This window comes from Oxyura jamaicensis, chromosome 6, assembly GCF_011077185.1.
Source record: "Oxyura jamaicensis isolate SHBP4307 breed ruddy duck chromosome 6, BPBGC_Ojam_1.0, whole genome shotgun sequence".
NCBI classification, from domain to species: domain Eukaryota; kingdom Metazoa; phylum Chordata; class Aves; order Anseriformes; family Anatidae; genus Oxyura; species Oxyura jamaicensis.
In genome coordinates this window covers 2,133,725-2,146,763 of record NC_048898.1, presented here as the reverse complement: position 1 = coordinate 2,146,763, position 13,039 = coordinate 2,133,725, and the positions used below count along the sequence as shown (strand labels likewise).

The window sequence follows — 13,039 nt, the reverse complement described above, 5'->3', positions numbered from 1 at the left end:
GAAAAATAAAATATGGAAGTTACTTCAGCGAGAAGAAATCTCTGTGAGGGGTATTTTTGTTGACACCTCCTACATTTACGAAAAGGCTATGGGACCAATTCCTAAACTCAACAAGTCTCCAGTTTGTTTTCTGTGATTGTTTGGTCTCACCTAACCTAATTATCATCTAACAGCTGGCCTTGGCAAGTACCTCAGGCCTGTTCAATAATCAATAGAAAAGAAGAGACTCCTCCAGAGAATGGCTTATATCATCCTAAGCTTATTAGCTAAAATTGGTGGGCTGAATCACCTCTGGTGATATTTATCCCTTTCCATCAAATATAGCAAGAGTCCAGATGACTGGCTTAAACTGGTGATTAAAGAGATGAATCCTGCTCTCAGGTGATGTTACAAGAGGTCTGCTTCCTATAGTGTCTAATTTCCCAGCCTTGTGGAAAATCAGCTCTTCTGTAGCTCAGCAATGGGTAATAGTGGCCTTTCCTATAAGCTTCTTTCAGATGCAGTCCTCCAGTCCCAGCTCTGGATACTGCCAATTTCTGCTCAGTCCTTCCAGCTCGCTGTGAGTTGGCATCCACTGGAGCCCTGCAATCAGTGCCCAGTGTCATTGCAGCTGCTCCCAGACATTCAGGGGCGGTGAAAAAGGAGGACACGATGTTCCAGCTCCAATCCTGACATGCCTAAGGTAGGGATGGAAAATAAGTAACACCACAGGGCTCCAGAGTTGCATCTGGTCCCCCATACTAGTCCCAAACTCTATAATAAACATTTATTTTGCATGGCGATAAGTTAGAGTATAACTTCACATCTTCTCTCAGCCACTCCTCTGCTGCTTCTGGTGATCTGATTTGCTTCTGTATTCTTCCTCTTGGACTCTCTTTCCCTTCCCATGAGTTGTACGTGGGAGTCCTTTCCTAGTGTAGCTTTTGGATCAAACTGAACTTCTTCCCAAATACTGTAGGTGAATGTATCACTTTTAATTGTAGCCATGCAAAAGTTAGTTGCTCATTCTAAACCAGCATTCCCTGATAATCAGCAGATGTGTCACCAGAGGACATTCAACTTGTCTAAGTCATGGTCTTACCTGCTGGGCACATCAGCCTATCACCTGTAGGGCAAACCTGTGTTTTGGCTGAATGCTTCTTAAATGGCTAAGATGGTAAGAGGCTTAATGGCTTAAATGGTAAGAATACACATAAGTGTACTGGGGGATAGCAAGGAAGTGGTATGGAAAGAACTTTTCTTCCCTGTATCTTATGCTTTCTGTTCTCTTCAGTGCAGTTCCTAAAAAAAACGTGTAAGAGCTCAGTTTTCACATTTCACTATTCATGAGAATTATGTTGGAAGGGTATTTTTCCTGTCCACAAAGGTTGTCCAGTAGAATATCATTAATTGCTCTCAATGACCTACAGTAAATGTAGTGGCCCAAAGCAGCACTGCCAAAGGTGAACACCAGTTATATATCTGCTAGACCATATTTCCATGGTTTCTTCAGGTAATTTTCAACTCAGATGAGGAATCAAATACTCTCAAATGAGTTTTTCCTCATTCTGGGTTTTCTTGCAGATTTTAAAAGCTGGACATGCACATAAAAGTCAGCCACACAGTCCCTGTGGTATATTTTTATCATCAAATATTACCATGTACCACAGCAGTCTGTTCTTACTAGTGTATATTGATGTTTCTGAATTTACCTGGACTGAAATCATAGTCAGATTTCTAAATGCATTCTGTTTCCATGTGCATTACATTATAAATCAGTTTCATTTTATTCTTGATGTTATCCTGCTGCAAAATATAGAGAAAACACACAATAAATGAAATTATACCTGTCTGATTCTGAAAATCTAAGTAATACTAAAGGCCTTCAGCTGAAATAAATATATTACTGCTAGAAAGGTTTTTCAAGTCCTCTTGCCCCCATAAATTCTGACTTTATTATTTTAGCACAGATAAGATAATACTCTCAAAATAAGATTGCAAGGAAATCCATAAGACTAGTATGACAAACCCTGTGTACTTCATGAAATTATTTTTTTTTTCAGCAAGAATAAATGCACAGCGTAGTGCATGTCATCCAAACGGCAAGAGGAAGGAACTGTGTTTCATCAAGTGAAAATCTACCATCAGCAAGCTCGTCTATTTCTTAGTGGCATCATTGGGCTTTGTAAATTTGGACTTGGGGGATCATAAAACCCCAATATGTGTACTGTGAATTTTCTAGAGAACAGTGCAGCATTTGAATTCTGAATAGTCTCATCAGTATGTGTAATAATATATCAGTTTGTAATGTTTAAGTGACTTGGTAAGAAATCTGAGGAGGAGGACTAGCTACTAAACTTGTCAGAAATATGTTCCAAGTAAATACCAGGAGAGGAGAAATAAAGATTGCGTTGGTATTTTTCCACAGCAGCTGCATAGTGAGTTCTATCAGATTTACAACTTTCTTTTGTAATATCGAAGCAAAACTGTTAATCATATAAAGGTAGGATATTAAGTAAGCTGCACACGGAAGCATTTTCTGAGTAGTTTGCACTTTGGGTGCACATTCAGTGACATACTTCACTGTTCTGGTTCTTTTTCACTGAATATTGTGTGGAAGTCAATTTACATTTATTCCATGTGGCTCATCATGTGTACGTGAGTATATTAAGGCTGTAGTAAATTGAGTGTTCTCCCATTGCAGAGGCTAAAATTGCCTTCTACTCGAATTTTCTTCAACAGTCTGATTATGTGAAACTTTTTTGAGGCAAATATTTCTGTAAATTCTTAAATACAATTTGTTAAAAATCTCACTTTTAAAATCTTACAGATAAAAACTAATTTTGTCTCAATATAGGAAGAGAAAAAGTCAGAGAGCCATATAATCTCCTCACATTTCAGCTAGCTAAACCTCCTTGAGAATTGATGCCAGTGCTCTGGGATGCTAAGTCTGAAAGAAACAACCAAAATTGCATAATATTTGTTTGCATATTTCATATTTAAACAGAAATAACTTTTCTGTTGAGAGAAAACTAATTTAAGCTAGAAATGAAGGTTCTGTGTTGTTTTGTTTTTCACTTATCAACTCTCAGTGCAAAATTAGGCTGTGCCCAGGATGGGTAATTTAGCCATGAAAATGTCCTCAGCTGGATATTGTAAAGGAGTTCTTGTCATAATTTGGTTGTATTTTCTAGACTGCGGAGTTATCCCAAACTAATTCCCATGGAAACTAGAGTGTCTTGTTTGGAAGAACATCCAATTTACATGTAAATTTTTCAATTAGGGTCTACTGTAACTTGTATTGTTACAGTATATCTTCTAGCCCTTTAATTGATTTTTTTTTTTTTCCTCAGTATTCTTGGTTTCTGGATCCCTGGGTTACACTAAGAACATCGGTCTGGTGTTTCAACCACAGTCTAACCAAGTAAGCAGCAATATAATCTTACCATAATCTCTGGTCTGTTCTTCAAGGACCCCGGTCATCCCTTTGGAAAACTGTTGCACTGGAGAGTTATGGTCAACCAACCACCTTTTAGGGCTTCCAAGTTATTATTATTTTTTAATTATTATTTTTCACAGATTGACATGCACAATATGGGCTGCACCAGGCTTATATGGCAATTCCAATTGATCAGGGGTGGATGATTTTCCTGTCACATTCAGGTGTTGTGGAGCCACATCTTCACATTACAGATGTAGTAAAGCAGCTGGTCCTGCTCCTCCACACAGCCAGGAGGAGGAGGACAGGGGCAGGCAAGCTTGTTGGAGATGACAACCGCAGTGTAGCATCTGCCTTTGAGGAATGTGAGACTTGTCACTTGTTTCTTCTATCCATAATGCTTGAATTTCCATATTTCCCGTTCACTTACTCAGGATCAGGTCTTAATTCACCTGAATGGACGAGGCCAGACTACTATGCTTTTTGCAATAAGCAGAGAGCCAAAGGAAGCAATCGTTTAATACTGTGAGACAATCACATGCATTTCTTTTGTTGTGTATTGTTTTCCCTTAGTAAAGGGAAGAAATCCAAAACAAAAGAGTAGTTTATTAATATAATTCGAAGTCTGTTTTGTTTTGCATTTCTTCCATTGCCTGTGCCTCCACCACAGAAGTGATAACCTCAGAACACCGAGAACAATATCTGTGTTAATTAGGTACCTTAAAATTATATTATTATTCCCTGCTCCATCCAGCTCCCTCTGTGATGGGGTTTTCACATGCTGTAGATGGCTTTTGTGGCACAAACACCTTAACTGAAAAGACTAAATTCCTATTTTCTTTTTAAAGATGAGATTTGAAAAATGTTGTATCCTACAGCAAAAACTTGTTTCTATGTAAAATGGAGAAGTTCCACTGAGAGATGAAGAAATTCCTTAGTAGTGCATTATTTCTGGCATCTCTGCTGAGTAATCTTGCATATTTTTTTAGTCTCTGAAAACAGAAATTGGTGGCAGAAAGGATACCCAAGCAAAGCTGTAATTGAAGCTAGGCACAATTCATTACTCGTTGAGGGTGTCTTGTGAGGAATTCTGTGTTGTCAGAGGTGGTAAATTGTGCCTGGCTTCTTGATTAATATTCTGCAACTTTTTTGGCAGTAGCTAATTATTCTCAGTGTCGACCATGGAGTCAGAATGTGAGGATCACTTAACTTATAAAGTTCCAGATGAATAGTTGTTGAGTCCAAATCTGAGATTTTGAGGAGCAGTGATAGAATTAGCTGTAAAAATGCATAAATGTTAAGTAGCAAATGAAGAGGAAAAACGAGAGACGTGAGATAATGTTAGCAATTTTGCTTGAGGTTTACTGGTAAAATGTGATAAACCTAAAAGTAGTATTTTTCTGATCAGCTCATTTTCCATCTCTTACACAGTTGGACTACAGATATTTGGTAGTGGTTACTGTCTCTGGGTAGCGTATCTTCTGTTTATCTAATGTTTTGAGTAGTAGTATATTGTGATTCTTAGGGCCTTTCTAAAAAACGTGATTATCAAAATTGGCCATTTTTCCTCCCTGCTGTTCATTTATGGATTCCTTGTACTGAAAGCCTCCTGTGAGGTTTATTGTGATTTCAATAGGTTTGGTATTAAAATCACCAGCATTTGTGTGTTCAGGGTTAAGATCAAAATACACAGAACAAGTTAACCACAAGCAATAGTAAATACATGTTCTAAAGCTGTAAAGAAAAAACACACTGAAAATGTTTCAGTAGGTCTGGGAAGACTCCATCCAGGCTCTGATTAATTATAGCAAAATTACCCAATTGCCAATTGCTGCCAATATAATAACTATTCTCTCTTAAGTTTTTTATTGGCTATTCTGCTAGTTTGAGAAAATTGGAAAGTCATTGGGTAAGTTAGATGCAAGCTTGATGGCATTTGAAAGTGTGCTTCTAAAATAAAAGCTTTCATTTTGGGAGAAACAAACAAACAAAACAAAACAAAACACACAAGAACAAGAACAAAAACAGAAACAAAAAACCTTCCTGGTTTACTTTCCCAATCTCTGGCTTTTTCAAGATAAACCAAGTGCTTTGAATATATCATTTATATATTTATTTAGTCTTAAATTTACAGAGAGCATCACTGTGACTGTAAGATGGATTTGCTAGCTGTTTACAAACCTTGATTTATACATACTCCTCAGTTCAAGAAAGTTGCTGAAATAGCTGTTCCAGGATGCAGAGAAGCGCTACATTGACAGAAAATCACAAATCTCACATGGACAATGAACAGAAAAAAAATTCCTGAAAAAAAAATAAAATTCTTATTGAAATATTACAAGAAAGATATGCCTGCACAAGAGAGGCATGGTAAAATGAGGCTTTTAGCTCTTAGAAACACCCTCTGATTTTCTTTTGACTTCAATTTTTCAGTTTAATAGCTGTATGACATGTAGTTGACACATCTCTCCCGGAATATAGGGTGATCTCCCATCTTTATTTTCTGGGAAATGACAGAGTGGTTGAGGTTGTCAGGGACCTCTGGAGGTCTTCTGATCCTGCCTCCCTGCTCCAGCAGGGACACCCAGAGCAGTGTCTCTAGTGAAATTATATTTAAGACAGATGCAAAGGTATCTAAATCTGTATAATTCTGTACAAAGAAGGAACGAAAAAAAGCCCTGTGAAATCCCTTCTATTAAATATTGCTCATTGGGCATTATTCTCTTTAAGCGTGCAGCAGGCTTCTTTTCCCAAGGGCGGGCTTCACAGCAGCTCTGATGGAGACAGAGCAATGTGTGTTGTTTGTAGGAAGCTCAGAAGTGGTCTGAACACAGTTTGGATAAGAGGTGTCAATGGGGCTGCATCTGCACACAGTGTTTCTGAATTTGGCTATTTGTTCCCGTGTCTGTGTTTCTAGATGCCATTGTTAGGTTTGGCTAGATCACCTCCAGGTCTGAGCGTTTCTGCCCCCCGTGAATTGCCTTGCTTCCCGTGCTATTTTCCCTCATCACTTGGTACGAGCAGGCAAAGCCCAGCTGTAAATCCATGAACATACTTAAAGAAATAGCAGGTATCATCTGGCTGCACTGTTATTTTCAGTTCTGTAATGTTAATGTTGCCTACATAGTAGTGCTTTTTCACAGCACAAACAGGTATAGAGGAAGGCTTCATATTGTGTTTTTTTTTTTTTTTTTTTTTTTTTTTTCATCCACTGAATCCTAGGGAATAATTGCTGAATCACTGGATAATAGCAATAGCTGTGGAAGCCGCAGGCCAGAAGTGAGGCCAGTTGTGCAGCAGGAGATAACGTCTGCCATTAGACCAACTTTGGACTGAAACGTGGTAGTTGGAGGGTCTGGAGATGAAAATTCTTGGAGGAAAATGCTCCATTTGTTGCTGAAGCTTAGGAAGTGGATGCCTCATTAAATATATCTTCTCTTCCTTAGACTCTGTAGTCTCTGTTTCAAATGGCACTTCACAATATCTACTGGGGTAGATTGGTGTTCTTACAGTCATGGCAATCGATGTAAAATTTCTCACTCAGTAGAATCAGTGGTATTATCTGAGCTGAAACAGTTTTTGATGGGAGTTAGGTAACACCATCTGTTACATAAATTCCTTTTTGAAATTGTACCTAGCAAGTGTTTTTCATGTATGTATATAGTCTACCAAGTTTATTCTGTACTTTTTAAAAAGGTTCTTAAGATCTTTCATTTCTAGCCTGGGAAAGAGGTTATTATTTTTTTTTTCTTTTTAGAAAAAAAAAAAAAAAGTTGAGTAAACAACATATGTAATTACTCTGTAGGGAAATACAGCTTAATTAAAACACAAAGTCATTCTATTAGCATACACACCTGCTGCTCATATGGTTCATTTCTTCCAGAAATAACCAAATTACTGTATAGAGATTGTTCTATAGCTCAACTACCTAGAATGTGTGCTCCAGCGCTCTGCCTCGTCCTCCTGCTGGTGATTCATTGTTGGCTTGAAAATAGTCACACTGCATGCAGATAGAGATCTGCTGGGACTCGGATACCAGCTGTGAAAGAATACAGCTTATCTTGTCTGTTTAAGGCCAAAATATAAAAAATAACCCCCCCAACCTATATAAATTTCATAGATGCTATCTGTGGGAGAAACAAACAAAAAAGCCTACATACAAATTGCTCTTCAGATTGGACGCAAAAGAGTATCTACTTCCCTCGTGCTCTGTGCCAACACTGGAAAAGGGTGAGAAGCAGTTTGTGCAAAAAGTTTTAAAATGCTTTGAAAAGCTGTGGCTGCTGCATAGGACTAGGGTTTTATATTACTTAGGGGCCTTGCGATGTATTTTGATGGATTTTAACTATAATTATATATCAGAAAAAAGTACTACTGGAAAATTTGCTGATGTCCCAGTGTGCCTTTCCAGTATATGTGCACAGAGCTCTGATCTGAAAATGAATTAGACTTACAAAGGGATTGAAATCATATCACCCACTCTTGTGATTTTATTTTTATTTTTTTGTCTTTTCACAATTATAAAGTAAATGCAACATAAATTAAAGGGAACAAATGAGTAGAGAGTGAAGTTTTCATTTCTTCCAAGTTCTGTAGGGTTGGGTGTATTGGCTTTAACTGAGTCTGAAGAGCCTTAAATAATGTAAGAGATGGGACGAGTATGGAGTGATCCTTTCCCAGCTTCAGAAATGTAGAGGTCTCTGGAGCTGGCAGTAGAATTCAGTGCTAGGTGTAAGAGTTGCCAATAAACCCATCCTCCTCCAGTTTGGTGCAATATCTTTCTGCAGAAGGTTTTGCTCCTTGTTTATCACTTTATCTTCTTTCTGGACAGCTTTCTGTACTGAGGTGCATTAAGTATTGTAAGGAGTTTGACTTTGCTGCTTCCTGTATCACTATAAAAAGAGAGAAAAAAACCAACTGTATGTGTAGAATTCTGTTTTGGTGAATACTGTTGATACACCTCGAGGACTGTGAACCTACCAGTATGCCAGTGTCACCCTTGAAACTTGTATTATCGAAGTTTATACCACATAAGTTTCTATCACATCCCACGTTTACTAAATGGATCTCCATCTAGTTATGGCTGCAGTCTTGTGACAGCCAGCTATGAAGAGTTAACAGTTTGCCTCCTGAGTGTGGTTTAATTCAGGTATGTCTCGGACCTCCTGGGGAAATCTATTCTAAGTGCCTTCTGTCCCAGCCACGGGACACCTTCCTTTCCTAGCCACTTGAGGATACAGGTTAATGTGTCTTTGCTTTTTAAAGCTCTACGTAGCTTTGGTCTGGATACTTCAGATATTGTTTCTGTCCTGGTGCCCAGCTAGAATAGCTGAGATCAGGTTCAAAATTTCCTTTTTAATACCGGGCATAGTGACAGACCCATCTCTGTGGACGGTGTGTGTCTCTGGGATCCAGTGCCTCCCAGGGCTCAGGCAAAAGCACAGACCCGAGCTTTTGAAGTGCTGCAGATTCTGATTTTTTTTCACTTCACGTGGTGTTTAAGAGTGTGTGGGATAAAAGAGTAGTGCTGGCATTGCAGTTGTCTCACTGCGGAGCATGCTTTTTGCCAGTGGGATTTAAGCAAATGCCAGAGTGTGTGCAGATGTCTGTAGTTGTGCAGTGTAGATGGAGACATAAGGAGTCAGTCCAGGAGCTTGTGAATGTGTATTTAAATCAATTAATGTCAGGACATTGCATAAGCTCTAAGAAAAGCTGTTTCAGGATAGATTTTCTTCATAACCAGCATGCTAATTATTATTCACACTAAGGGAGGAAAGTTTTTTTTTTTTTTTTTTTAATAGTTTTTTACATAAGTTGTTAATTGTTAATAACCTTATTTAATTACTAACCCATGGACTTCTGACTTCTACAAAACAAGATTCCGTGACTTGAGTCATGCTTTACATGACTCCATACCACAGCAAGTATGAACACAATCTCCCTCTTCATTTATCAGCACCCTCTTCACCCATTTTTAAGAGACCTTTCTTTTTGGCTCTGCACTTGTATGAGAGGTGCAGTAATCGGGAACTGCAGCATGAATTTTGGATAGTTCTCTCCAGTTACTTAATGCATGTGTTCAACCCTCTTGTGTCAGGTGCCACTGAACTCCACAGCCCTGTGAAGTATGAACAGGTCTCTGGTCCTTCTTCCTGCCTTCCCCATAGCTCCCAAGTTACGTTGTAGTGATGAAGCCAAAATCTTTAGGGAAGGCACTTTGAAGATCAGGAGACTGGGCTTCCTTTGGAATTAAGACAAAGTTTTCAAGTATGCTGCAAAAATAGATCAGAGCCTCTGAACACTTGTTTGGAAATCATGCCAAATTTATCCTTACTGCTGCTTCCTCATTCAGAAAAAGGCAATAGAAAGGTGTGGCAGGTAAGTATGATGGGGGGATATATTCTTCTTTATTCAGAATGCTTGCAGCTAGCAGGTGATTCAGATCCCCCGATTTCCTTCTGGATGTACAAATGGAGAGGTACCTTCCTCCTCAAACATCTTCTCCCTTCCCCTTAGTCTGGTTGGGTGATATGTATACCTAAGCTTACAGTTACTGGAAAAAACATTTAACAGAAGTCTTCCTTTCATGCAGAGGAGTATCTAAGTTCAGGTTTTTCAGGCTTTTAGGTGCACAAGCAAGGTAAATTTTATGAGTCATATGGATTGCGTTCAATTCTCTTTCCAAAGGTTGAGGCATGTCGTTGTTCATTGTTATGTGATATTAATGAGGGCAGAAGGTTACTAGAGAAAGAGTATGAGCGAAATAAAATTTATAATGCAAATTTGGGGTGTTCAAACACTGAAAGGGGGGTCGGGAACAAAAATAGTCAAAGGAGAGGGGCAGGGAGTAATCTGATTTAATAGGAAGATAATAGCTCCATTCAACTTTCTAATGGGCTACTCGTGGACAGACTTCAGCCAAGGCTGATGCTGTACTGCTAAAGTGGAAGGTGTCAGAAAAAGCTCCAACTTGTTCCTGTACACCTCTACATGAGTTTTTCTGTACTTTCCATTCTTTTCTAATGGACCTTGTGCTGAATCTCGCAGGCCTGGATAGAGTTGGGAAATCCAGAATGGGTCTGTGTTGTGCTCTCAGGTTATTCCTGAGTTACATCACGATTCCTCAGGCTTCCTACTGTTCTGTGGGACTGATGAATGGATGTCCGTGGTGCCTAACATCTCCTTGCTGAAGCTGTCACACATTCATAATGTCAATGGTAAGCATGCAGGCACGCTGCTGATATAACCCCAAGTATCTGGGTAGTAGTCAGGCTATCTCCATGTTTGCCAAGTAGCCAAGTCCTCCATTTATCCAGCAGAAAAAGTGGAACTATTTAGAATTTTTATTTTTTTTTTAGAATTATTTAAAATTGTAAGTCATGCTACACCCTATAATTTTCTTTCTTGCCTACAGTTTTTCATAATAAGTGCTTCAATGGGCAGCTTTATAGCCTGGATTGTGATCAGCAGAGGCCCTCCTCCTTTGAGGAACCCCACATACAACTAACTGAAGGCTTCTCGGGAGGCAGGAGGAATGATCTTGTGCTGCAGGTGTGGAAACGACTGCTCAGATGTCCTCACACAGGTAGGGGATAGTAGTCTAGCTTTCAATATGCAGAAGTAAGGCACGCAGCCTTAGCACTTAGACTGCCTCGGTAATCTTAAAAGGGAGAGACCAATTGACTTCCAGTGGGTAGTTCATCCTACTTCTCTTAGGCATTTTGGAATGTAATTAAGTGACCTTTGGAAGTGTATTCCCTTCATTATCTTTTGAGGGAGCTTTGATGATTAGCTTGGAGTAGATGCCTAGCTCTTACATGGCAGTGTTCAGTGAAATTAAATAAGCCCTTAAGCTCTCTTTAACTGAGCTCTATGTCTGTAAGATAAAGGGTGTGCTTCAGAGACTGTTCATTAATTTTCCTGAGGTTCTCAGGTGTTGTGATCATGGCAGCATACAGAAATAGTGCATTTCAGGTCAGGTAACTTGAATATGTGGGGTGAAATTGTTGCTTGTGATGGATACCCCAGCAAGGAAATAAGCGGCAGGTATGTTTATTGTATGCTGTCAAAACATGACAGCAGAATTGGGTAGGAGATCAGAAACTGTTTATCACACAAGATATATGTGATTATCATATATTACCAATTAGTTCCATGCACCATGATACATGTTAAATAGTTCTGTTAAATGTCTGTTGATTTTGTGGATGCCACTAAGTTGGGCTTATTTTGTTGATATTACTACTGCATAGAGATGACTGTGTCAAAGGAGGAAATATGAAAAAAGAGAATAAAATGGCAAAAAGTGAAGGCATGGATTGTTGCTACCAGGTCGTACCAGAGGGAGGAAGGAGCCATTTGCTATGCAAACACCAAGGATTGCTGCACAGAAAGATTTCCGAGCAGTAACTCTCACCATGCAAAGGCAAGGGTCAAAGGGCCTTGAGAGCTGGGATGCTCTGTCTGAGGCAGTGCAGGGTGCCTGTGCCAACATGCAGAACCTGCTGAGCCAAGAGGATGATTCTGGTTTTGTCTGTCCTATGTCCTCTAAACAAATCTTTTCCTCTACAGAGTAGGCTGAGTCACCAACATGGAATTTTACCCAAGAATCCATCCCCAAAACACAAGGTGTTTATACTTATTTGGCATTTATTTCCTACTGTGAGTCCTCTCAGGGTCATTCTTTGCACTAAGTCTTTGGGTCCTCTGCAAACAGGACTTTTCTAAGGTATTCTGATGCATTTCTTTTTAATGTCATAATGACATTATTGTAGAAATGTGAAATATCTAGGGTGGCGTATTTACTAATGCTTCCAAGAGTATATTTCTTAGTGAATTCCCCATCCCACCATTGTACAGCTAATTCTTATCTCTGGGGAGAACTCATCTGGGGGCACAGAACAATTCTTCATGGCTCTTTTGATGTGCAGAGTCCCTCAACAGCACAATGTGAAAGTTTCTTCTTTTTCTCCTGCCCCCGTTTATTGTTTTGTTTCACCGCCTATAAAGGACAGTGGTGGATTGGCTCTTTCCTCACCTTGCAAGTTGCCCAAGGCAATGTTTTAGTGCTGAAACTGGCCTGACTCTGATATACAGGTTTAATGCTTTGTAATTGTCACAAGAATGAAGTCTATTATGCTCCAAGCTGCATTGAATTGGAGCTGTATAAAGCAGAAATGGTTCTTTGTTATTCCTCTCAGTGTCATGCTCTGTAAATTGTCACTGTAGAAGGAAAGTCACCCTTATACCTGCGTTCCTCATGGCAGCGGCTTTCTTTCCAAAGCAGAGAATGGATATTTTGTTTGTCCTGGTGTTTCCCTCCTGTATTGTCTCCATGCTGTCTCAGGCTTGCTGGTGTAGGCTCTGAGCAGAGCTAAAAAGCAGCCAGGCTGCTCCATCAAGTGCCACAATAGGTTTCAGGAAACTTCTGCCAGAGATGAACCTGGCCATGATTTTATTTTTTTCTCTCCAGTCTACACATTTGTATTGGTTTGACAAGCAGGAAGCAAGTGGCATTTTATAGCTATTTATATACTGAATTTTCCCGTTAGGCTGCATGGATATGCCTTGTGGATTTTGCAGGTAAATTGTGTTCAATAGAAGGCTACTGCTGTTATTTGG

At 39.3% G+C, this 13,039-nt stretch overlaps 1 long non-coding RNA gene across 1 annotated transcript in view; it reads left to right on the top strand.

Moving 5' to 3' along the window:
• Positions 1-3,332: 3,332 nt before the first annotated feature.
• Positions 3,333-13,039, top strand: part of LOC118168928 — a 91,419-nt gene continuing 81,712 nt past the window's right edge. The window contains exons 1-2 of the long non-coding RNA XR_004751861.1: positions 3,333-3,403; positions 10,833-11,003. This is a non-coding gene — a long non-coding RNA (uncharacterized LOC118168928). The remainder of the gene's footprint in view (positions 3,404-10,832; positions 11,004-13,039) is intronic.